General features: G+C 39.2%; 1 pseudogene; it reads left to right on the top strand.

Moving 5' to 3' along the window:
- The first annotated feature begins 1,649 nt into the window (after positions 1-1,649).
- Positions 1,650-26,508, top strand: part of LOC133091986 (small ribosomal subunit protein uS9-like) — an 87,823-nt pseudogene continuing 62,964 nt past the window's right edge.

Raw genomic sequence — 26,508 nt, 5'->3', positions numbered from 1 at the left:
TCCTGGGAATGATGGGACAGAAGTAAATAGCTTTCCACGGCTAGAGAAATGGGTGGTCAGCGTGAAATTCGTGTAGAGATGCTTTAACAGCTGCCTGTAAGACACTCAGCCTGGAGTGAGAAACACCATTCAAGATGCCTCACTTACATTCTTATCCTTCCCCCTACATCTTTTCCCCATAAAACATTTCTGTCCATTCTCAACTAGTCACTCGTTCTTACACACAATCAATGTAGTTTCATGTCTTCGTTCCTTCTACCTAAAATGCAGAAGAAATCTGCTCGAACTTTTCATCAAGCTGCTTAGTCACCTCTCCTGGGGAACCTTCCCTAAACTTACCCTCTGGACAATTGGGTTCTTGCTCTTCTGTATTCCCATCACCCCGAAGTAAACTCCCACTGTGGGATCTATTGCATCATTTAATAGAGGTTTGTTTATGTCACAATATCCCTCACCAGATGCTGATCCCTTTGAAGGCAGAGATGGAGCCCTTGTCATCCAGGACCTTGCAATGAATAGCACAGTGTGGGTACATAGCTGTGCCCTGTATTTGAGAAATGAATGACTTTCTATAGATGGAAGAGACCCAAAGAAAATAAACAAAATCAGACAAAACAGGCAAATCTAAAAGATGACTTTGTTCATACAATGTTTTTCTTACAAATAATCCAGAATTTAATAATCACTGAACCAGAATCTACTGGTGTGAAGGGAATAAATTGCTCATGTTGTAACAGATGTATTAATTTTGGGGGGCTATTAAGATCCGTTTAGATTTTGATTACACAATTCCAAAATTGCTTGCTAACCTCCTGGGCAAATCAGTTAAACCTGGGAAAGTAAATTCTTATATTGGAGAGATGCCAGTCTAAATTACTGAAGTTTAGTTATTTTTTTATTTTTAATGAAGTTTTATAATTTTAAGATCACTGAACTACCATGTCTGCATTAATGAATAAATAATACTCATTGGGAATCATCCAGGGACATTTCTGGTAAGTAAGTGTATACTCTACTAGTTGAACAAAACCAGGAAAAGAGTTTGTTCTTTAAAAACCACCTCACAGCAATCTCATTTACACAGTATTATCTTGCTTTACAATAGTATTATTTTGTTTGTTTTTGCAACAATGCAAAGGTAAATTTTAGTTCAACTGACGTTGACTTAGACCAATTTTCTTAATAGCAGGGTATAAATTAATGAGGTCTTATTTTATCTGGTGGAACTCAGCCTCCTTTCCTCTTTTACATGTTCTCTCCCCCAAAATGGTTATGTGTGTTTTTATAGTCAGCTGTGTCATTGTTTATTATCCTCCCAGATCCTGCAATGGAATCCGTCTAAAGTAAAAATTTGATATGTCACATTATCTGCTCTGAACTTTCCAGTGGCTCCCCATAAAATTTACAGCTTATCTTACTGGTCTCAGTTTTCCCTTCATGCCCCACCTCTACCCATCCCTCCCCACAATCACTTGCAATTCCTCAAAAGCCCTCCTGCCTACCCCTCCTGCTCCTTGTGCCCGGAAGACTCTTGGCTCTCTTTGCACCTGGCTACCTGCTACACCTGTGTTACACCAACATCAGCTCATGTACTTGCCTGGGCAGCCCACTTTGCTTCGCTTTCCCATGTCTGGATTAGGTGACCCACCATGTTCCCGATAGAACTTAACCACACTGAACTCGAGCTGCTCATCTTCCTGGCTCCCGCTCCACCAGGATTTGAGGTATTTGAAATCAGGACCCTTGTGTCATTAATCTCTGTATCACGGGTGGCCTATGACTGTGTGTCTGATCATCGTAGGCTTCAAGCATTTGTTGAATGAATACATGAATGGACTCTTGCAGGCTTTAAAGAATTAAGATACCATGAAGATTTCACTCCATGGGCTTTGGTAAAATCAGACTCTTCTCCACCTAACTTTGTAAGAATGATTTTTTTCTTTACAGTGAAAATAATGAAAAAACATTGCTTTTATTTATAGTTTTTAAACATCTGTACTATATCATGGATTTTTCAGGAAGTCAGTGGTTGGTTTCTCACCAGTGAGGGCTGGGTTGGGAAGTTAAGCCATCCAGTGTTCTTTCTGAATTGCCTGACTTCCTGTTTAAAGCAATATCTGGTCCCCACCTCACTTCCCTCACTTTGCTGGAGGGGATGAAGGAGGGCTTAGTCCATGTTTTACATTATGGTGATTGCATTTAGATTTGCCCTGAAACTCCTGAGTCACTTAAGCCAAGTTGATTGGTCCTGCTCCTAAGAAGACTGAATCCTATCATTAACAGATAAACACGTAGGCAGGTTTGAAAGGAGGTGGGCTGAGCACACAAGGTCCTGGGAAACGAGCACTGACTGAGTAGGGACAGGTCTGGGTTTATGTCAATAATGGCTCCACCATTACTGGCTGTTTTGCCCTGGCCAGGCCAATGAACTTCTCTGTAATTTGGCATACTCACGTGTGAAACGAACAGAACCCCTGACTCAGACTTCTAGTAATGCTTATAGGAGATATGAAATTGCCTCGTAAGGGAAAGCGCTCTCTCATCATTCTTATTCTTATTCTTTTTGTTTGTTTCTTTCTTTCTTTTATTTTAATCAAAATTTTTTTTCTTTTTTAAAAAATTTTTTTATAAAAAACTAAAACTAGAGGTACCATATGATCCTGCAATCCCACTCCTGGGCATATATCTGGAGAAAACTCTAATTCAAAAAGATACATGCACCCCCAATGTTCACTGCAGCACTATTTACAATAACCAAGACATGGAAGCAACCTAAATGTCCACTGAAAGATAAATGGATAAAGACGCTGTGGTATATATATATATATATATATATATATATACACACACACACAATGGAATATTACTCAGCCATAAAAAAAGAATGAAATAATGCCATTTGCAGCAACATGGATGGACCTAGAGATTATCATACTAAGTAAGCCAGACAAAGACAAATATTGTATGATATCACTTATATGTGGAATTCTTAGGCATTCTTGATCTCCTTATGCAGATAACCTTTCTCTGTGCTACATGTAACCCTGTGCAGACCTCTTCTGAAGCTGGCTTATAGGGTATTTTATCACTAGACTGGCTGACTGGACGGTGAGCTTTTTCTCACTAGACTGTAAGTTCTTTGAGATTGTACCCTACGTGTACACCTAGATGGAGTTCATGGAATGAATGAACACTAATATTAAATCTCAAACTCAGTGTTGATTATACCATCATCACAGCTTCATTTTCTGGGAATATGAAAGCTTATTTATTCTTAGATGCAAATGCCCTTGGGGAGAAGGAGAGCACATCTTCATTGTTAGCTAATATTTACAGGGGATTTACAGACTGTCATTTGAGCTCTGCAAGAGGATGGGTTGTGGGTTGAGCCAGGGATGCCAGGAAAGAACTTAGAGTTTCTGGTGAGGCAGGAAGGCCCTGGGAGCTGGGAACATGGTCTGTACTTAGGAATTCCATTTTTATCACCGTCCTGGCCATTGAACCTATTCAGGTGTTCTGCTTCTGTCACAGAGCAATTTGGTTTCCAGACCTGATTTTGAATGGGTCTGCACTAGGGTGATCTCCTGAACAGAAAGTTCACGAAAGACATTTTCTTTTCAGGATATGGCAATAAGAAAGAATTAATAAGGGACCTTATCTTCCCTTAGGAGTCTAAATATCCCTTATGCCTTCATGCAGCCTGAATGGTTATACTATTTCTTATTTAAGAAACATTATGCATTGCTTTCATTCTTTTGCAGAGAAAAATGAAGACAAGTTAAAGGGCTTACACTTTTTATATGTTTGGTCCTTAAATTCTTATCCTTTCTAAATCCTTTCAGCCTCATCCAAGTGACCTTTGCAAAAGGAACAGCTTAATGCTACCGGGGAGGGAACAACGGTCCCCTGGCCTCTGCCCACCAAATCCTGGCTTATTTGGGAGCGAGGCTGTGCTGCTTCAGCAGGAAAACTTGGTGGACTCGGATATAATCCTCTGGAGGAAACGATTAGGTGCCGTGAAAACTCGAAAGTCTGAAAGGAGGAGATTTTCAGCAAGTAACTCCTCTATGAGTGGCATTAGAAAGAAGGGAAAAAAAGAGAAATACTTCAGTTTTGTAGCATTTCTTTACTGCCTGATCTTTAAGAAAGGCATGGGACTCTCACTTTTCCTTTAGAGGTAGGTGAGTGGTTTTGAAGTTCGAGGAAAAACATGACTTATTGAACCCTGAAGAGGATTAATATGATGATATTCTAATTTGTGTTCTCTTTAGTCTTTAGTGACTGAAAACTCAAGAGTCAAGAGACAAGACATAGGCGCAGGTCTTGGATGTTCAGTTTCTTCTTTATCTGCTGTAGAGAATTAGAAGAAGAATTCCCTGTCAACCTCCCAGGTTATAAAAAATTAAGAGATGATGTCAACAGCCATGTTAATGTCTCAAAAGTTGGGGATGCACTAGGCAAATTTCTCTACATATGTTATCCCATTTAATCTTTACAGCTACCCTAAAAGGTAAGTACTGATGTTCCAATTTTATGGGTGAGGAAACGAAAGCTCAAAGAGACTTAAAAATTTCCTCAAGGTCATATGGTTAGTTAGTGGTCAAGTTTCAAACAGATTTTCCTAGCCTCCAAGCCAGTGCTCCAATATTCTACACACCAAGGGTCCAGAATGGAAAACAGCACCATTATCAAGAAGCAGCATAGCCCATGTGAGGCTGAGCTATTAGAAAATAGAAATGAATGTGTATTTTCCCACATTGGCAGTTTACAACGTAAAGAGAGAACATAAATGTGGATAAGCATCTAAAAAGCAGACTGACATCATCCAGACATAGGATTTTATTACATCATTGGACCCCAATCTTGCTCTCTCAGTGAAAGTTTTTATGGGACAAGGTGACCAATTTCTTCTTTCTTGGCAAATAAATAAATAGATAATGAAAAAGGAAAATGAAGACTAGAAATTGAAATCTTTTCCTTTTTTAAATAAAATTAATGCTTATCATTTTAAATATATGGAAAACAAGGAACAGTATAACCAAAAATTAAAGCTCACTAGTAATCTTACCAACAGTCAATAATTTATGTTGTTTTTGTATAGCTAATAACATGTTGTATTTGTGTTTTTTATTTGAATCTTTTCATTTTGCTGCATACTGTAAGTGTTCTTCCATTTTCTTAATAAATTTTTTGTAAACAATTTTAATAGCTTCTTTATTTTCCATCATGTAGCTGTATCATAATTTAATTAGACTTTCTCCTATTTTTTAACATGTAGGTGGTTTCTATTTTTTCTCACTTTTATAAATAACACAGTGAAGAGCATGTATTGTTACTTTTTGTTTTGATATAATTTCAAACTTGGAGAAAAAAAGTTGCAAGCATATTACAAGGAACTCCCATATAACTTTTACCTAGCTTTATCATTGCCATCCCTCTCTCTCTCTGTCTGTGTCTCTCACACACACACATATGTATTCAAACATGCATACCTTTTTTCTGAACTATTTGAGAATAAACTATCCCTTTACCCCAAAACACTTCAGTGTGCATTTCCTAAAAACAAGAACTTTCTCCTACATAAACACAGAACAATTTTTAAAAGTTGAAACTTTAATGTTGATATCATACCATTGTCTAATCCACAGTCCATTTTCAAATTCTTTTTTTTTTTTTTTTTCAGTCTAGGATCTAATCCACCATAGTGAAGAACATTTTTATGTGTGACACTTTATTTAAATTTATAATGATCTCTTTACACTAGATTCTTAAAAGGAGGATTATGAGGTTATAAGACATAGACATTTTATGACTGTTGATATAAGTTGCTGAAAGTGGCGGTCATCTGACCAAAAATCTAGGAAAGTACTCATGAGACATAATGAACATTAACTACAATCATTAAAAAACAAAACAAAACTTCACATTCTCTTATTTTATTTTATTTTCTCTGATTGCTAAAGACTAGAAATATTTTTCTTTGTGTTTACTGGCCTACCGTGTTCCTCCTTTCATTAGATAATTGTAGTCTCACCCCTTTGTTCAATTATAAACTTTAGAATTTTCATATTTATCTTATACATTCTTTATATATTAAGGATATTATTATCTATTAATCATATATGATAGTAAATAATTTTGCTGAGCTGTATGCCTTTGGGGAATTCCTTCTTTAAAGTCCTCGTAGCATGACCATGGGAACTCTTTAAAGCTCTAATATTTAGTTACAGTAATAGAAGAAATGAAAAAGACAGATCTAAAAAAAAAATTCTAGAATTGAAAAAGTTTCTTAGTCTCAGCTGGAAATAATCAGCATCTAGCTGAGGGCTGTGATTACTTGAATGGAAAAAAAGAAAGTACTATAGGAAGAAATTATGATGTTGTACAGAGACCTGCCAGACAGTACAGAGTGAATCAATGACTCTTCTGCTGTGTATGTAGGAACTTGAGATTCCATAACTGAAGAATGGGATGGCACTGCCTGTCTCACAGTGTTAATGGGCTTACAGCGTGAAGTGAAAGAGTAATTATGATATAATATCCTAGGGATAAGGAAAAACATCTGGGCTATGTTTAATTGTCATAAGAATAGAATTCAGGGGAAAGTTTTATGGTGCATAAGAATATATGTGGGGAATATATTGAGATCATCCTGAATCTATATGCCTGAATGTTATAGCATCCCAGTAAAGGGCTCTAAAGGAGAGAACACTGAGCAGAGAAAGACATTCAAAGCTGAGAGTGGAGATTTAGGGGGAAAATTAAAGAAGATTTTGAAGAAGTAACTAAAGATATCTTAGACAAACCGGGAAGCCAAGCAAATACATACACACTTTGAAAATCATTGATTGATTCTCTATCTTTCATCTGACAAATATAATTGTATGCCTTTTATACTATTATACATCATCTTGGTGTTGTAAACACAGTGAGAAACAAAATAAATGTGATCCTTTGTTCTCATGGGTTTATAGTCTAGCTGGGAGCACAATAAATGTTCAATTACAGACATCATCACTTAATTAGTTGCACTAGGGCTAAGAAGGAACACACTGGATGTTCTAAGAGCCTAAGACGGGACCAGTTCTAACCTGGGGTGTGGGGGAAGCTGGAAGAAGACATAGCATCCTAGACGATTCCTGGTAGAAGAAACAGGAAATGTTCTGAAAGTACGTTACACACACTTCAGGTTATACAAAGGGTTAAAGTTTAAAATTCAGAAGGATGTGAAATGCACTCATTTATTCGCTGAACAAACTTATCAAGTGTCTGTTATGTGTCAGTTCTGAGAACACAAAAGACATGGTTTCTAGTTCAAATTGCTCCCAGAACTTGGACCCAAGTGAAATACCCCAGTCGGGGCTGCACAGACATTCATTTCTTTTGGTGGCAAGGAGAGAACACTTCTGCCTGGTCGGCATGTGGTATCAGAGAAAATAGTCTGGGAAACTGGTGCCAAGAGTAGATAAGCCAGCAGGTGGTGAAAACACGAGGGAATGGCAGGATATTCCTAAAAGGGAGCGTATACTTGGGCTTGTAATGATACGATTAGCACCAACAGAGCCATATGGAAAACGGTGACCAGAATCTGGGCAGGATCCTCACTGCCAACTGTGCCCAATCTGTAACCCATATACAAACCTGTCATAAGCCCAGTCCTACCTATGGCTTTGTCCAAATCGCAGGATTGTATTTCTTCTCTCTCAAAGCCATGGAGCAGGTCAAGGAAATAAAAATGGAGAAATGACCTTCTGCACTGACATCGTTCTTCCTCGGCTATCTGTGCAGTTCAGGGAGGTGGGAGCCAGGCTGGAGAGTTTCCAGCGGGTAGATCTGCCCATGAAGACATTCGCTCTGCAGGCTGAAAGGCACATCTGGAGTTTGGGGGCTAGGGGGAGGAGAAAGGCGGGGTTCACAGGGAGTGAGTTGTCGTGAGGTTTAGAACTAGAAGTCAAGGAGCCGAAGACTAAATGGTTAAAGAACCGCTCGTTTGAAATATAAATACAATACTATAGACTCTAAACATTTTATGAGCAAAATGCAGTTCAGAAAAGCAGATTTGGTGCAGCACTGAATGTTTTAATTTTTTTTTTTTATATGCTCCACAGTAGAGCTTACATTTTCTCATACCTCCAAGGCATAGTCTTTTATGGCTTTGGAGATAAAAGATTTACATTTAAATCATGCTTTCCCCATGCCACATTGTAACAATAGCATTTCAAGTTAGTTCTACTGTTCACCCTAAGGTCAGAACCCCTTTTTCTGAAAGTCTACATATGCTCCCATCTGAACCAAGTGAGCAAACCCGTTTAGCTTTGAATATCTAAATATTATTTAATAGTGTACGTAAAACGAAATCCAAGTGCCAAGAGTTTCACAACAAAATGGAAACAGGAAAGTGTTACCCGGGGCCTGTTATGACGAGAAAAGACATTGCAGAGGTACAGGACCCCAAACCCTGATGTAGGTGTTATCTGTTAAAGGCTCACATCTTTTTTTTGAGCTACATGGACCACCAGGGGACTGTGTTCTGGGCTAATAGCCTCTCCTGAAAAGTATGAAATTGACAACCAGACACCAAGACCCTTTATTTCTCTCACTATAGTCTTGAAATTGACTGGCTGAAGAGTCCCTAATTTTTCCTTATGACATTATACCTATGGTGAACAATAATGTATTGTACACTTGAAAATTTAAAAGGATAGATCTCATGTTAAATGTCCTTATGACAATTAAAAAAAAATTTAAATCATCTCCTAAGCATTATTTGGAAATAGGGTCAAGAGCTGTCTTGTTACTACTGAAGCAAATTCCGGTCCCTATACCCTGACACTGAATTAATTCTCGGAGACAGAGTTTTGGATGAAGCAGAAATGAATAGCTTTATTGCTTTGCCAGGCAAAGGGGGCCACAGCAGGCCTCAAAACTGTGTCCCAACCAAGAAGGGGTAGTGAGAACTTTTACTGTAATGGTTCAAAGAGGGCGTGATCAGCTCGTGGACATTCTTCTGATTGGTTGGTGGTGAGGTAAGTGGGAGTCAGCATCATCAACCTTCTGGTTTCAACTGGTCTGGGGTCTACTTGCTTGTGGGCAACGTACTGTTAACTTCTCCCACCTATTGGGGGTTTCAGTATCTGCAAAACAGCTCAAAGATATTGTTATGTGTATCCCTTGAGGGGAACCAGGACCCTGCCCCAAGGCTGTGCTATTGTTTCTTGACTGTTCCTCCCTTGTCTCTGCATCCCCTCCCTTCCCTAATTAACAACTGTTTGAACTTGCCTGTTGGAACTCAGGGAAGGTCACTGAAGCTGAATGAAGTGTATTTCCTGTAATCAAGAAATGGGGGACACAGAAAGGCTTTTGTGCCCAGGAGCCCCAAAGGGTCCTGCTTGGTATCACTATCATTAACATCCATTGCAAAGCCCATCTACCATATTGTTCAGAAAGTTGGATGTAAGGAGGAGGGCTGGGATGCATAGACTTTCATAATCACGTATCCTTGTATTCAGGACTATAGGGGGCAAATCTCACAGGGAAACATATTGACTTACATTTTATCCTGTAATTACAATCTCAGTCTGTGGTTTCAAAATTGAACTCATGAGACAAAGAGGGGAAGATACTTTGCTTCTGTTTCTGAATGTGAGATCAAGTGTCTATGAGAGTTATGTATTCTTTATTTTTAACTACACACAAACTCTCTCTCTTAATCACCTGCAGATGGAGAGTGGACCAAAGAATGAGGGTGTGTTTCCAAAAGCCAAGAAAGGTTGGAGAAGCTAAACATTTACCAATTGACCTTTGCCTTCAAGAATGGTGTGAAGGACCCAAGCAGTTAATTGAAAGAGTGCAAACAAAGAAGCTCAAAAATAAGTCCTATCAAACAAAAGGGGGAACAGCATCATTTTAAAATGATAGCTTGTGTGCTTTATTATTTTTTAATAAATAAGACCTGATGAGAGGTTTTTTTTAAGTATGTGAAAAGTGCTTTCATTAACACGAATGTATAAAATTCCTCTAGTTCTAGGGTGTTCTTGGGGTAAAAATCAACTGCAAATTAGACATAGTTCATTCCTTTGGTTTCAGTGAAATGTGGTACCAGAGGGAGTCTATTACTACATGAAGTTAGAATTTGACCAATAACAGTTACTCCAGCCTCTCTCCTGCTCTAATATCTTCCAGCTAAATGATTTTTTTTTAGACAAAAAAATCTGCTAAGTTGGAAAAGGAAACTGCTTTGTCTACTTTGGACAATTGGTGATATAGCACTTCATCTCAAAGGAATGTGAAGGGAATGTTTAAACTGTAATGTTTTCACAGGCAAGGAGCTTCCCAAGGACCTAGAAGGTTAAGACTGGATGGATAGCCAGTCCTTTTTCAGAGTAAGACTGTCTAGAAAATCCAGTGAAAATATTCTTTAATAGCTGGTTCTGGTTGGACATCACTCCATAGTGCTATCTACCAGAATCATTATCATTTCAGATTAGAGAAAATTTGTATACATTCAAAGTTGCAGAGTGTTACCTGGGGACATCCCTAGGCAAACCATGAAGTGGAAGTATTTTGCCCTCAGTACTGTTTGACTTTCTCCACTCCTCCTCCTCTTCTCCTCTATTCCATGTCTTCTTATCTGCCCTTCTATTCTTACTATTTATCTGGTATACTTGAGGATGCTCCTTTACTTTTTCCTGCCTCAAACTTATTCTCAAGAAGACTCAACATGTCATTTGCACCTGGGTGTGGAATTAAGTCAACTCTACTTTCTCTCCTCTGTTTTGTTTGTTTTCTATATTTTTTATGTTCCCTAATTCAACCTTTTCTAAAGACATTTACACATGGGCCAGTAGTTAGAAGAAATGTTTTAGCCTTCAAAACTGAAGACTTGATGGCATATGGAAATCATGCTATCTATAGGTGGCTTACTCACTTTACCCTAAATTTCCCAGAATATTGATTATTTACATTTTGTGGTATCACAAGAGCCTAAGAAACATCCATGTTGTTTACTTAGCCCCTGGATTGCTTATGAGATGTCCCTTATTTGAATATTAGTGACAAATATTTTCCATGTGACCACAGACAGAGCCGCCCCCCCCACCCCAGTTTTCAGAGTGCATATATAGTGTAGAATTCTTACCAGACCTATGAATATCCCCAGGACAGAGCAGGCAAAGTAGACATGGATTATTTTTGTCTACCTAACATTCCCTTGGTGTCCAGCTCTTCTTCCATTTTCAATCTATGGTTATATTTAGGGGAGGGCATATGACCCAGGAATGGTACTCAGATTATTCCATTTTCCTGATACAAAGTGATTAGTATTAGTTTCTGAATGGTCATTTGACCCAAACTGAGCAATGAGAGTCATCTCCCAGGTTTAGTTGTCTCTTTCTAAGGACACTATTTTTGTTAGAATTGATAGCTGTGAGGATGACGATAGCTCAGAGCCACTTGCAACCATCTCATGAGGAAAAGGTGCTAAGCATGAAGCCAACACATAGCAAAGCAAAACTTATAGGAAGGCATTCATGTCCTAATGATGTTGCTTCAGACTTTAGATATGGTTGGGCTTGAAATCAGCCACATATCTGGGCTCCTCAGTACATTCTAATCTTAAATTTGTGTGAGTTTGGGTTTTTATCATTGGTGATCAAAGAAGTATTGCTTAACCAAGGACATCATCAGGGGACACATTCATGAAGATGCCAAACAACTGATTAGAGCTGGGGACACAGAACAGATACAATTGCTAAAGCCAAACTCAAGGTGACATTGATGCTACCCTTTGTTGAATGTCTGCCTCATGACAGATGATTACAATGTTACAGACACATGCCCTCTTCCACCCCATCTCTGGCTCTTCGCTGATAGGTGATTCCTGATTGACAGTTGGAACACATTCCTAGAATGGACAGCAAAGTGGAATTTGACACCAAGCTATTTTTTCTCCTCGGTCATTTAACAGTGCCTGCTTGAACTTGTTCCTCTCTGTCAAGCGTCATTCAAAAATCACCCAATTGTTGGTCCACCCTTGCTCTGTTGTTGATGAGAATGCCATGTGGGCTGGAATCAAAGCCTTGGTGAAATTTGTCTATTTTACATCTGTTCCTGTCTGGGAGCTTAATGAGATGCATGGCATAATGAGATGTGTGTCTGGAGTGTGTAATGAGATTCTTGATTCAAGTGTCTAATGAAGCCTATAGCCTAATGAAATGTATGGCATAATGAGATGCATGGCCTGAATGTATGGTACAGATTGGAAGTCCTTTTAGAAAATATCATTAGGCATGCAAAATTTTCTCCCATCTACATCGGCCCCACCCACATTTCTTTGGGATTTTTTTTTTAGCTTGTAATTTCTCAATGCCATTGTCATCATCACCATACATACTTCCCACATCCAAAGCTAAGAGAACACAAGGCACAGGCCCTCACCAAATATGATGTGAAGTCTGAAAACAAAACATAGATAATTTTGCTTCTTAAGGAGAGAAAAATCATATTTTGATTCTTTCACTTTACTTTCTTATTTTTTAATGCAACCAACTATATTAATGGCCTATTACTTAACAAAAACCCTAAAACTTTGTGGCCTAAAGCAATCAGCATTTATTACTGCCCATGAGTCTACTAGTCAACTGGGTGGTTCTTTTGGACTCAGCTAGACATACTAGTGTGTTTGTGATTGGCTACAGGTCAGATAGAGCCTCTGTTGATTGTGGCTGAGCTTTCTTACATCTTTGGAGGTCAGCTGCCTATAGGTTTGTCTGGGAAGATGTTGGTTGGGGTAGATGACATCTCAATTTGGTTTCCCATCCTTGACTCATCAACCCGGTTAATCTAATGGCAGAGTCAGGGGACTAAGAGGAGGAGAAGAAGTCTCCAAAGCCTCAAGAGTCCTAGGCTCCAAACTGTCACACTGTTACTTCAATCACATCCCTTTGGGCCAAAGCATTCACAAGTCAAGCCCAGAATCAAGGAATGGGGAAATAGAGTCCACCCCTTAAGGGGAGAAAGAGCCAAGTCATGTTGATATAAAGAGCATGAACACAGGGAGGAAGGAAGACTTTTTGCGCTTTATCAACTATAAAATGGAGAAGAACATATTTACAACCCCCCTTCCATCCTTCCATCACTAACAAAAATTATTATGGGGGGAAAGTATTTATGAAAAATTGCTTTTTCTGTAAATGTCAGAAGTTGTCCAAAGGATAATGTTATTGATTATGAATGTCCTAGAAGAATTCATTTAATGCATCACACTGAAACCCTGTGTCCTATGGGTTGACAATGGATGCTTTCAGTAAATGAAATAGTTGAAGTTCAATCTTCCTGGAAACAAACAAGTAAAAGTACTAGTAAGAATTACTCCTAAATTTCCTTTTAACATTTGGAAAATATCTGATAGTGGATAAGATTAGGGATCTACCTCATCTTTGAATTAAAATCTAGTGGAGTTTTTTCTACTTTTTCATGGGTTTGCTTTAAGAGTATTAAAGATTTCATTCTTTCAAGAACTACTGGTGATTAACCCCAGGCATAAGGTATATGTTACATGAACTGGCCCTAAACTTTCTGAAGACCTGTGGAGAATTTTAGCACTGAGTATCTCATTTGCAATAGCCTCTTGGATGAAACCCAGGACACTCCTTTGAAAATTTATAGGGACTAGTCTATCCAACAGTTTTTTTAACATACCCCAGCCAAAGCTTTATCTCCTTCTCATCTCCCAGATTGAATATCCATTATCTCTCAAGATGCCATTACCCTCAGATGCCTCAGATTTATTTGTCTAGCTATTTTATAGAATAAAGGCCTGATAGGGTCCTCTTTAAATACACATCCTAACCACATTTTAGAAACCAGCAGTTGGTCCCTTCATTTCCCTAACTTAAGATTATGCTTCTCTAATGCAGGGGGATCATAAATTTCACTCCCATGTGCATTTTACAATTATGGAAAGGAATGAATCAAACAAAATACTCAAAGATCAGAAATTTTTTTCCCAATTTATTTTCCAGCTGTGTTTTTCTATCCGTGGAATAGTTTTCTTAGGTACATACAGATAGGAACCCCTGTGCATATCTTCAATACAGATTTGTAGATGCATTGATTAATTGATTTATTGATTATTTTGATTCAAAATCTGGCCTTAATCTGATTAACCTCATCAGCCACTGTTAATCCTAGCTTTACTAGCTGAGTATTTTTTTTTTAAATTTCTTATATACCATGAAACATTTAGGCATGATAGTTTATTATTAAACTGGTAGAATCTAATCTCTGTGTTATTCTACATGATCTATATCATCGTGAACTAGTGGCTCCCAATTAAATACTAATTGTGCCTTTACATGCAAAGTGACCTACCAAATGACGGCAAGTAGTGGTGGTTTCGTTATTGTAAATGTCTGCTCAAGTCTAGAAAGTTCTCTGAAACACACTAGGATTTGCCTTACCTAAGGGAACTGTCTACTCTGATGAAATTCATCAGTTTGCTACCCAATCTCCACTTCACTGTGTGCTGTGATGAGTCACAGATTCAGTTGCATTAATTCCCCAAAAGTTCTGTAATTTATTTCACCTCAGTGAGTAGCTAAATCCACATATCATTTATTCTTTGTGTAATTTCATGCTAATGCTCAGGGCCAGTCTGTAGGCAGCCTGAGGGATGTGCACAGAGGTGAAGCAGCAGAGGTGGCAAGAGCCTGGGCAGAATAAAGGCAAGCCCAGGAAAGGACTGGAAAACTCTGGTTCCAGGGAAGCTGGTGGACTTCAGCCACAGAAATTCTAAGTCAGAGTTTCTGAAGAGGGAATCTTCAGATCACCTGCAGCAGAGTTATCTAGAAAGCTTGATAAAATAAAATTTGCTCCTATCTACCCGACTCAATCAAAATCTCTATGAAAGGTCTCCAGAATGTCTGGCCGCTTGTAGATGATTATTGAATGAATGAAGGAAAAACTGAACAAACAAACTGTATTGATACCAACATCAAAACCATACAATCTCTCAGCCATCCAACTTCAGGTTAGGAATGAAAGACAACAGATCAATGAGGGATGCCATCAACAAAAGGATGTCTGGTACTAAGCTGAATGCTATTAAAGTTGGTGGTTTTTCATGTTCTACCTCTTTGTGTGTTCTACCTTCTTTAGAAACCAAAAGACATTCCATTCCATGGTCTGGCTTCATCTGTGATCTCAGCGTGGATGCTCCTCAGTCCACACAGGTGAATCTTTCCAACTTCATAGTTAAGTCAGGTGAAAGACCAGGTAGGCATTATCACCAACATTTCATAAACATTGATAATAGACACAGCCATCACTTTCTGAAGCCAAGGTTCAGAAAGGTTGAAGCATTTGCCCCAGTTCACACAGCTAGAAAGTGAAGGAGACAGCACAGAAATCAGATTTGCAAAGCTGGTCAGGAAACAGTCTCTCATGATACTGGTTACTTGCTCACATTTTTAGATGCGAGGAACATGCGTGGATTTGGGATGAAGAGAGTTTGACTTTCTTCTATTCCACAACCAGGTTTAGTTTTTATACCCGAAGAGGCTCATTTTTCCCTAAACAATGAGCTGTCTCCCCCAAGACACATATTATGCAAAAAAGCTGCAACAAACGTTTACTTGAACGGCAAGTATCCTCTTCCAAACTCTATGTATATGTGTTTGTGTGCATGCGTGTGTGTGCGTGTGTGTGTGTGTGTGTGTGTGTATCTCCATTTCATTCATTTACAGCTCCTCCAATCTTGTCTGTGTCCCTGTCCTTGAAGACTCCCTACTCGTTCTCAAATAACCACAAATGGCTGTCATACTGAAATACTGCTTGTCACAGCTTAGCCTTCTCAGACTTGGTTCCCTCAACCTGGCTATCACCCACAGCATCAGTGTGTTAACAATCAAATACCACAGATTGTGAGGGCTGGAAAAACCTATGAGATCATCTATGATAACTATCATTTCACATGAGGAAACGGGGCCCAGGGGGTTTAAATTCTTCATCCAAAATTTCACCGTGCATCAACACTGCCCTTTTATTACGCATGCTTTCTCATCAATTCAGTTATAACACAAACAAATTCTACTGGTAAAATGAACAGTTGTTTTAAAAATTGTGTTTCTTTTTTTTTTGGTGACCTTGACACACCTCTCACCAGTCACAGAAACATGGTACAGCCATATTTACTCCTGGTGATACCTAAGTAAATCTACTCACTAGTAACACTTTGGGTCTGATAATAAAGTAATCAGACGGAATAGGAAGTAACATAGGTCATTTTCTTACGGAGTATGCTGTCTTAAGTTGATTCACTTAGGAGAAAATGATAGAGACAGTTTCTAAAGTCAAGCAAAGAGCAAATTGTCATTTGGGGTTAAACTACCAGGTGACAGAGGTGAGATGTTTCTCTGTTGTTTAAAACAGCAGTTCACAGCAGGAGTTTACAATTTCTCGGAGGTCTTATAAACGTAAACGTCAGGGAATTTGCTGGCTCTGTCTCCTGCTTTTGGCAAACATGTGAATCCCATTCCCCTGGTCCATGGAAATAAACGACTGTATATTTTAATTTGAAGTTATACCACAGAGTCTATAAATATTATATAACAAATCTGAGCATTGCTACGTTCTTGTGCATTCTGGAGACATCGCTGTGATCACTATAATCAACCTAATTGGGCAAGACTGTCTAAGTGAAGGCAATAACATTTGTTTACTTCATAATGTGCTCACAGCCTGGTACCACCGCATTCAAATTAGTTTTTATCCAAAACAGAGAGAAATGCACCCTTCAGTCAACACAGTCTGTTAATTTGAATGTGTTTAAATGAACTGTGTGCGTGTCTGCAGGAGACTGAGAAGCTCTGTTCTTTGTCCCCTTGTGAGAGGACTCAGTGGCATTCAGACCTTTGCCTTCTTTCATATTTTGCAGATGCAGAGAAGAGGGAGCCCTCCTCCATTCCCTGAGGTGGCTGGTCACAGGCCCAAAGCTACCCAAAGAACCTCATTCCTGGTTGCAATGGGGGCAGCAAAATTAATTCTCTTGAGCGTTGCAGTGCATTGTGAAAAAGGGCAAGATTGTGGGTGTAAGGGGGAGACAGTGGCAGAGTTAGACGAATCAGATCCAGACGAAGATGGGTTATTCACACCCCTTTTGTAGGAATCCTGTACCATTTGTATGTGCTACTCTACCTCACAGAACTAACCTCTTGACCCCAGACATTTCCTTCAGAATCGTCATTGTTTTATCCCCAAAGGAGTTGCCACCTCTTCCTCATCCCAGCCCCACCTTCTGCTTTGCTCTGTAAACCTTGGCCAGGTGCACTTTCTACATCAAATCCCCACGTACTCAAGGCAGGATGGTAGCTCCAGGTAGCATATCTGGAGGTAAGGGAAAGGAAGGAATTGGAGGGAGGTTTACATATGACCCAGCAATCCCACTACTGGGCATATACCCTGAGAAAAACCATAATTCAAAAAGACACATGTGTCCCAATGTTCATTGAAGAACTGTTTACAATAGCCAGGACTTGCAAACAACCTACATGTACATCGACAGATGAACGGATAAAGAAGATGTGGTACATATATACAATGGAATATTACTCAGCCATAAAAAGGAACAAAATTGTGTCATTTGTAGAGATGTGGATGGACCTAGAGTCTGTCATATAGAGTGAAGTAAGCCAGAAAAAGAAAACCAAATATCGTATATTAACACATATATGTGGAATCTAGAAAAATGGTACAGATGAACCTGTTTACAGAGCAGGAATAGAGAAGCAGATGTAGAGAAAGGACATGTGGACACAGGTGGGGAAGGGGAGGGTGGGACAAATTGAGAGGTTAGGATTGACATATATACACTACCATGTGTAAAATAGATAGCTAGTAGGAACCTGCTGTATGGCACAGGGAGCTCAGCTCGGTGCTCTGTGATGACCTAGATGGGCGGGATGGGGGTGAGGGAGGGAGGTCCAAGAGGAAGGGGATATATGTATACATATAGCTGATTCACTTCATTGTACAGCAGAAACTAACACAACATTGTAAAGCAACTCTACTCCAATTAAAAAAAAAAAGAGTATCTCCTATGACTTGTGCTACTCCCCATCAAAGTGTTCATGTGTCATCATGTAAAGCATGTGTACTAGTATATATTATTAGCATTCTTATGTTAAGGGAAAGTCTTTTAATGTAAGATGTTTTAGAGCAATCTCTCCAGCAAGGAAAGAGAGCTGTCCCTACAGGTTGGGGAGGAATGGAATTCACAGGATTCCTGCACGTGTCCTACACTGTGCCGCCATTTTGCGAGGCCATGTTGCAGGTGGATGAAAAGTGAGATAGGACAGGGTTCAGAGCGAGAGAGGTAAACAGTTGATGCCCCCAGCTCGTGCTGAAAATACTCCGTGATACACCTACACACAAGTCAGCTGAAATTAACCAAAGTTACCTTATTGCTTTCATATGCATTCTTCAGGAAACATTTGATGTTTTTGTTTTCTTATTCCCTGGGAACCTCCTGGTCCCCAGATTTTACCTTTATAATTTTTCAGGGGGAAGAAGGAGTGTGCTATATTAGAAGCCACTTTGGTTGACTTTAACGGACACCAACTATGGTATTGTTGTCTTTCCAGTGGCTACCTGACATAGGCTTAGCAAAAATTGGCACTCACATGTGTGCTGAATGAAAGCCATACCCCATGACTTGCTGCTGGCCCTCTCTGCAAATGTTAACTATCAAAGAAAGGGTTTTTATTCAAAAATAATAAACTCAAGTTGTCTAGGTCACACCAATCTGAGAGATATAATCTCAGAGGGATGATAAAATAACAGCAACCCTTTGCAGTGGACTCTTGGCATAATACCTGGAATGCCACTCACCATTTCTTGCCTTTTTCATGACATTCCTAGGGAGTCTGATGTGTAACTGCCGGCAACCACAGCTCTCTTTCTTCTTATAGCATTTTCTTTGTTCTCCAGCATGGTCCTTTTTGTTGACTTCTACCAGCAACGTATGCTCCTGGAATCTTTATTGTCATTGCTCATATTTTCTCTGTTTCCCTGATTCTCATTATGTGGATCTTTTTCAATTGTTCATGGCAGTAACCCAACTCAAACTTGTTTAAACAACCCAGGAATTAATTGATCCTTATACTGGGACATATATGAAAAGAAATGTCTTCAGGTGTAGCTGGATCCAGGGGCTCACAAATGTTATCAAGGATTCTGTCTCTTTCTCCTTCTTTAATACTTTTCTCTTCAAAGGCAATCACAAATGGTAATGGAAGGCTCTATACTCATCTCTTCAGCTTTAAGTAGAATTTTCTAATGGCTCCTAAAAAAACATTCTGCTGAGGATTCTAAGAAGTCTGGTTTGTATCACATGCCCATCGTTTATTGAGGTGTATTGATTCTGACTGTGTCAAACAACTGCTGCTGTTACAGGGAGTGGGTTTAGCTCCCCCTGATCCATACTGATGGGTTCCCTCCAGGAAAAAGGGGTCCTATTAATAGAAGAAGGAGGGAAAGAGGGTATCAGAGAGACCAAACTTGTTTCCACAACCACGTTACTATGATGCATCTTCTGAAGTGAGTTAGTTATTCCAGGTGCCAAAATAAAATGAAATGAAATGTCCTTTCCCAGTACAAGTGTTACTTTCTTTGACTAGTTGTAGAAGTGAAAGAGGAATTTTTGGAGACATGGATATTATAGCTCTTTATCTGGAGTGCATCTCCCAAGGGCTCTGGCATAAATGAGTCCCTGGGCTGAGCTCAAGGACAACCTGTGGAGCGTGAGAACTACGTCATGTTGGACTCAACAATCACACCCTAATTGCTGCTGCCTATGTTCTGAGTTTCTTCCCTTGGAGGTTGCTTCTCATCATTAATCCCTTCTCCCAGAGCAGGTACCCAGAGAGATCCTGGTGATTCAGACATCCAGCCCTAGGGACTGGCTGTCAACAGCAGTGCCTTGTATTCATTCATTGACCTTCCATGAGGTTCTCTGATGTTCTCTAGTGAATAGGCCAAGTCTCTACCCTCTGCTCGAGTGTTACCTGCTCATATGACCTTTCCTTACTTGACCTAAAAGAGCACCCCTCTCTGCTCACTTTCTAAATTCTGATCCTGCTTTACTTTTCTTATTTCTACCTTAAATGATGTCACATGTGTTTGTTTGCTTATTAATTTTCTGTTTCCCTCACTACAATACAAGGAGCTGGATGACGGGATTTGTTTTTCTCTTGTTCTCTACTGTATTCCTGTGCCTAGAATAGTGCCTGGCGCATCCTGACCATGCAGTAACTATTTATTAGTTGTGTCAAGAAATAAATAAGTGAGCAAACAAAATTATAGCAGGAGCAGATCTTAGACCGTAATTCTGGGACCCTCATTACACAAACATAAACATATGTTCAGTAAAACATCCACCTGCAATTTTTTTAATGTGTGAATAAAAATGTCTATAAAAGACCTCAGACCATGCCGTGCATTTTGTATCACGTTACTAGTCTTGCATCTCCCCTTAATTTCCTTCTGCTTCATTTACTGATTTTCCTTTCTCCCCAGAATGGTGACTAAGCTGATGGGGTTGACTAAGAAATAAAATAGCATATTTGATGTGATTTTTGCTAAGTAAAGCCAGAGAAGAGGTAAAATTTAAGCTGCATAGAATATTTATATTAATTCTGCAGAATTTTTTTTGGAGCAACAGTCTTAAACAAACAAACAAACAAACAGAAACATGACTTCTCTTCCAATGTGCTTTCTCACTCTTTTAACTGTCAGGACTTTAGTTTTCTGTCTTTAAGAGATTTTATTTTTAGATTTGCATTCATTGCTATAACGGAGTATAAGGTCATGCCATCCACTTGATGTTCCCCATGAAGAGGCTAAATTAAAATCCAGAAGGCTGGTTTCATAATTTCATCCCTCACCCAATTTCTCCTGCGCCTTTATCTTTGGGGTGCCTGGAGATGGTGGGCAGGGCAGAGTCAGGCAGAACCAGTAGCGTGTTCTGGAGGCTCTGCTACCCCTCAAGTGCAGTGGGAATTCCTTTCTGCCTGAGTGAAATGTCTAGTCTATAAAACCGGTTAGTAAAACATACTGTAATTTGGAATTTGGTAATATCGGCTTCATTTTGACAGAACCCAGGCGGACCCACAGCATTACATCATGAACAGATGTGAATTCTAGAGGGGTGGAATTCTTAAAAGCTAGTTCAGAAAGAAGAAAACTAAGTCAAAAGAGATCTTCGTTCTTCTATAGCTTCTAAACAGTAAGTTGTGTTTGACCCTGTTTTGTCCAAGTGACCTTAGAATCACCTTTGTTTCTCTTGATATGTAGAGAGAGGGTCTGGTCATAGCACAAATGGATGCTTTCGGAAATGTGCTTTACATGTAATTAAGACCCCTTGGAATCCCTTACATTTAAATATACAAGAATTCTAATAGCTTAATGATCCAGGGCAAGTCAATCAAGAAACTCCATCCTCAGTTGTTTTCATCTGAAGAACAGAAACAATACCATAAGTGTGGTTTTATTGGAACAGAAACAATAAGTTAGGTGTGGAGTTTTTGTGAGACCAAATGGGTAATTACTGTATGAAAGTACTTTTCAAACAATAAAGCACTATAAAAATATTCCAGTAGTTAGTATTAACAGCTGTGGACAGATTAAAATAATGGCAATGACTGTCTTATATAAAACTTTATTGCCAGCATGTTTTTAAGGGGTTATGTCATGCTTTGGATTTTTGATAGAATATTCCAAACAATATTCATAACTCTGTCTCCTTTTAGACCTAAATTGATCATTGATTATTTAGTCACTTCAGAAACCAGTTACTATTTGGTGGGAACAGAGGTGGAAGGGGAGAGGAGTATTAAGTGTGTATGTATGTATGTAGATAGATAGATATGGATATACAAATATATATAAATATATATACATATATATCTTAAAATTCTATTTTCTTGCAAAATAAGCAAAACTCATGCCAGGATATATTAAGAAACTATTGAACTGATGACACTCCACTTGACCATTTGTGAAGAGTATCCAAACAGAAACGGTTCCTATTCCAGTAGCATATTGGAAGATGACCTCTATTATCAACTTTGGAAACCAAGATGGTGAATAAATATAGATTCAATCCAACCATCTGGGAACCTGTTACTCAAAAATTTCCCTGAAGTCCAAACATTTGTAAACTTTAAGTCATTACACATAGTCATTCAGGAAATATGTCAGACACTGTTCTAAGTACTGGAGGTTTAATGGAGAATAAGACAGACATTGGCCCTGACCTCAAGGAACTTGTATTCTAATAGGGGAGAGAAACATTAAACAAATACATTAAAGAAAATAACTGCAATTTTCTAGGCTCCAGTTCTCCATCAAGTCACTCACTGGGATGAAAAAGTCAAAAGAGAAAAAAAAATCCAAGGGTAATGGTGACTTCATGGTGCAATAAGAGGCCTAAGGACACAGGCTCTTAGGAGATTCAGGTCCATGGCTCTCCACATTGCTGTGACTCTTTTTAATGAATTCTCCTGTTCACTTTATAAGCTTGATCAGCTAAGCAGACTGCAACTGGCAAGTAGACATCACAGCAGTGGCATCTGGGATCATCTACCAAGACTTTGTTCCTGTGACTTGACCCCTGTTATTCCACTACTGCATCCAAAAATAGTTAGGATTCTACACTGAGTCACACTGGCCAGTGTCAACCAGGTCATTTCTTGCTGCTGCTGCTGCTAATAACAATAAATAATGCTACTGTAGTGCTTATGATATCCTGAGAAGTATTCTTAACCATGTCAGATAAATAACACATATTAGATCTCGCATAGTGTGAAGGGCATTCTAAATCTCTCTGTATAAAATAGCTCAAAGTTTAGCTTTTATAATAAAGTCTTCATCAAGACCATTTCTGTTTACTGCAAGTATTTATGTTTCTATCTGTAACTGCACAGATATGCCTCCTAAGTTTTGGCAATTACATATTTTAAGAAGTGTGTCCTCCTCCTATATCATCAAAACCAGGTAAATTCATGCATTTAATTAGGCTCCCTGTGACTTTGTCTATATTCTATGTATTCTGGGAGTTTGAAAACTTGTTTAAAACGTTATTAAGTAGTTAAGAGTGTTGCTAGTCATCTAGGGGCTGCTACAAGATTATTATATAAGGATATATCCCAATCCCTACTATTATCTCCCTTTTTTACTTTTTACTATGGAGAAGTTATAATATACAAAAGTACAAGAGCCAGTATAGCAGACCCTCATGTACCCATTACCTGGCTTCAACAACTATGATGACAGTTTTGCTTTATCGATATCCTACACGTATTTTATTGTAATCTTATATTTATAAAATTAGTGACTGACAATGTATCCAGATGATATAATTTTTCCAGATGATCTAAGAACGTAAGGGTGGGGTAGGGAATGTCTGGATTGCTATTGTAGAAAATGAGAGCATGCATAGAAGGAAAGGGCTTGGTAAAACTAGAAAAAGCAATCTAAAGGAAAATAATGTTTGAAGGTTAGAGTATGAAAGAAGGCCACAAATTCTCCACCAATAAGTGGAATTTATTTTCTGTTCCCTGGAAATGTGGACATTTAAGCCTTATCCTATAGAATGTGGTGGAAGAAATGGTATGATAGTTCTGGATCTAGAGGGTTAAGAGCATTGTAATCTTCCACTTTCTCCCTCTTAGAACACTCATTCTTGGGTTACCTCCTCATGGAACCCAGCCAGCAGGCTGTAAGAATCCCAAGCCATATGGAGAGGCCACCTTGGATGCCCCAGCAGACAGTCCCAGCTGAGTTCCTGCCTGACAACCACATCGCCTACCAGCTATAGGGGGACCATCATGGAGTTTCCAGCCCAATCAAGTTCCACATGAGATCATGTGGCTCAAAAGAACTACCCAGCTGAATCTAGTCAACCCATGATTTGTGATAGAGAATTTTAAAAGTTGCTGTTTTAAGCAAGCTGAGTTTTAGGCTGGTTTTCCATAGCAAAAAATAATTGAAACAGAATTTGTACTGGACTTAAGGTGCTGCCATGACAAAGAATAAAGGTTGCATTGGCTTTGGGACAGGTGGCAAGTAGAAGCTGGAAAGGCCTCGAGGAGACAGACTGCTGGTGAAGGTGAAAAGTACAGCAAGAACATTGTTTTGGAAAGTTGGAGAAAAGAGGACCCAAGTTATGTCCTGGTAGAAAATAGTGAAACTGTTGCCTTTGGAGGCTTGGAAGAAAAGGTAGTTGATGAACTCATGGATCTGGTGAAGGCTATTTCCAAAAAGAATGTTGATAGTTACTCATGCTATTGGTCAAAGCAAGTCTGAAGGTGCGCCCAGATTCAAAGGCAGGAGAATGGACTTCACTTCCTATGAGAGAAGTGGAAAGAATTTGTGGCCTTTGTTAATCCACCATAAGGGAAATTTGGTATCTGAAGGATACATACAAACCCAGCAGGTAGTACGAGAGAGCCCAAAAATAACACTGAATTCTGACTTAAGAAACACATGGGAAAGAAAAGATAAGTGTATAAAACCCTTACACCCTGAATAGAATAACGGGTTGATTTAATCTTTAATTAAGAGGGCTCGCCGATGCTGCAAACCTGCCCTTTGCTTCCTCTGTTATCCCTGAAAGTAATCAAGCAGACCAGCCAGAATTATCACAGGTATAAATAGGACATTGCTTCCACTAAAAGAGAACAAACCAGTTTTATTGTTTCCTTGATGTTGAATTAAGGAGCTAGTCTGGTTTTTCTGTTAAACAGAACTAAAATCCACATCCAAGCGAATTACTCAGATCTGCTTTAAACAAAAGGCCATCATTGTCAAGATATAGGCCGTTTATTTTTATCACAGGAAGAGATGTTAGGGTAGGTTAATGTCTTTAGAAATTATTTATCCTGGAAAATCTCCTGTGCATTACGCTGAAGTGGACTGGGAATTAGGAGACATTAATCTGAAAGAAAGAGCCACTGCCAGTTATAGCCAAACCCCCAAATACCTAAATAGTTAGATCTTTTGGGTCTTTACAGATACTGATACTTAACAGCTGTGTTCTGTTATGTTGCTTGTGTGTGCACCCAAGATGGTCAATATACCTTTGCACATGGTTATTTGTCCATGATCATTTGAAGGTGAATGAGGAGGTCCTGGGGAAAAAAAATTGGGATGCCCAGGAAGCTTACATTTGGACTTCTTGGCCTCCTTTTTCCCATAACTTTCCTGATTTCATAACAACACTCTCTGCAGAGAAAAACGTGAGGCCCTAGAAGCTGATGCTGGAGACCAAATTCAAACAGGTCAGGGAAGGGGAGAATAAGAATAAGGGGTGAATTCTGATTGCCCAGATCAGTGTACCTCTGCATTAATCTCCTAAGGGAGAAGGACAGAGAGCCCTGACTTGAATTCTCTCAGATCCATTAAATCAGGGCTAGTGAAGGTCTTAATAGATACTCCAAGAACTTCCAACCTGCTACCTCAATTTTATAAAACACAGCGAAACTGCAGAGAGAACAGAGGCCGTCAGCAATTCTGTACATTTAGAAAAGCAAGTTCAGGAAGGACATGGATTGCTATAAAATTTGGTAGAGAAACTGTTCCGTTACTCAGCCAGTTTTCCTAACCGACATTTCTTGCTCCACAAAAAGACAAACCATTTGTCTATCAGAGGATTCTGGTGGGATGTCCTGCCCTAGCACATGCTGATGGGTCCTGAGGTCGCCAGTGGTCTGGGGTTACCATCTTATCTCAGCCACAAGAAGTTGACTCTAAATGTATCTAAGTACAGATATTTCCAAACAATTGACTCCCTTTTTCCTCTCTACCCTCCATGGCTTTCCCTTCTCTGCATGTTTCTCTCTTTCTTTTAAAATTAGGATTTCCCCAGTGCAAGACATCTCGATTCTAGTTGCGACGCTCCCTCTAACTCACTTATAATAATGATAACTTGTGCTAGTCATTTCACCATTCCATCCCATTTTCCCATCTATAAATTATGGGATTCTGCCTAGTACACCGGGTCTGAGTTCTCCCAGGACCCCCAATTTTCCTTAACCATAGCCCAAAAGGCTTGTGCAGAAGATGGATGGCTTCTCTTTTCTGCAACATGCTCCTTGTTTTGTTTTGAACAGAAAAATAATTAGTCCAGGTGAACAAAGGAACACAGTTTCTGAAGAAAAATTAACTTGAATGTCTTACACAGGAGAGAGCTGGTATTTCTACAATATATTTTCTATTCCTGTCCAAAACACTAACAATAGCACAAAACACAGTTGGAGGTAGAAATACCAGAGCCACTGAGAACGAATTTCTCCCCAGTAGATCGCAGCCATAGCAATTATCTATTACCCAGTCGTAGGAATGATCTATGGCAAGCATTATTCAGCTGGCTCTGAAAAGCCTCATGTGCTACCTTGGGTTTGGTGAGGTTACTGATGGCTTTGAGTTTGGCTGGGGGAGAAATGGGGAGAATGT

This window comes from Eubalaena glacialis, chromosome 1, assembly GCF_028564815.1.
Source record: "Eubalaena glacialis isolate mEubGla1 chromosome 1, mEubGla1.1.hap2.+ XY, whole genome shotgun sequence".
In the NCBI taxonomy this organism is placed as follows: Eukaryota; Metazoa; Chordata; class Mammalia; order Artiodactyla; family Balaenidae; genus Eubalaena; species Eubalaena glacialis.
Note: the sequence above shows the minus strand (reverse complement) of the source record. Positions and strands in the feature narration are given on the sequence as shown.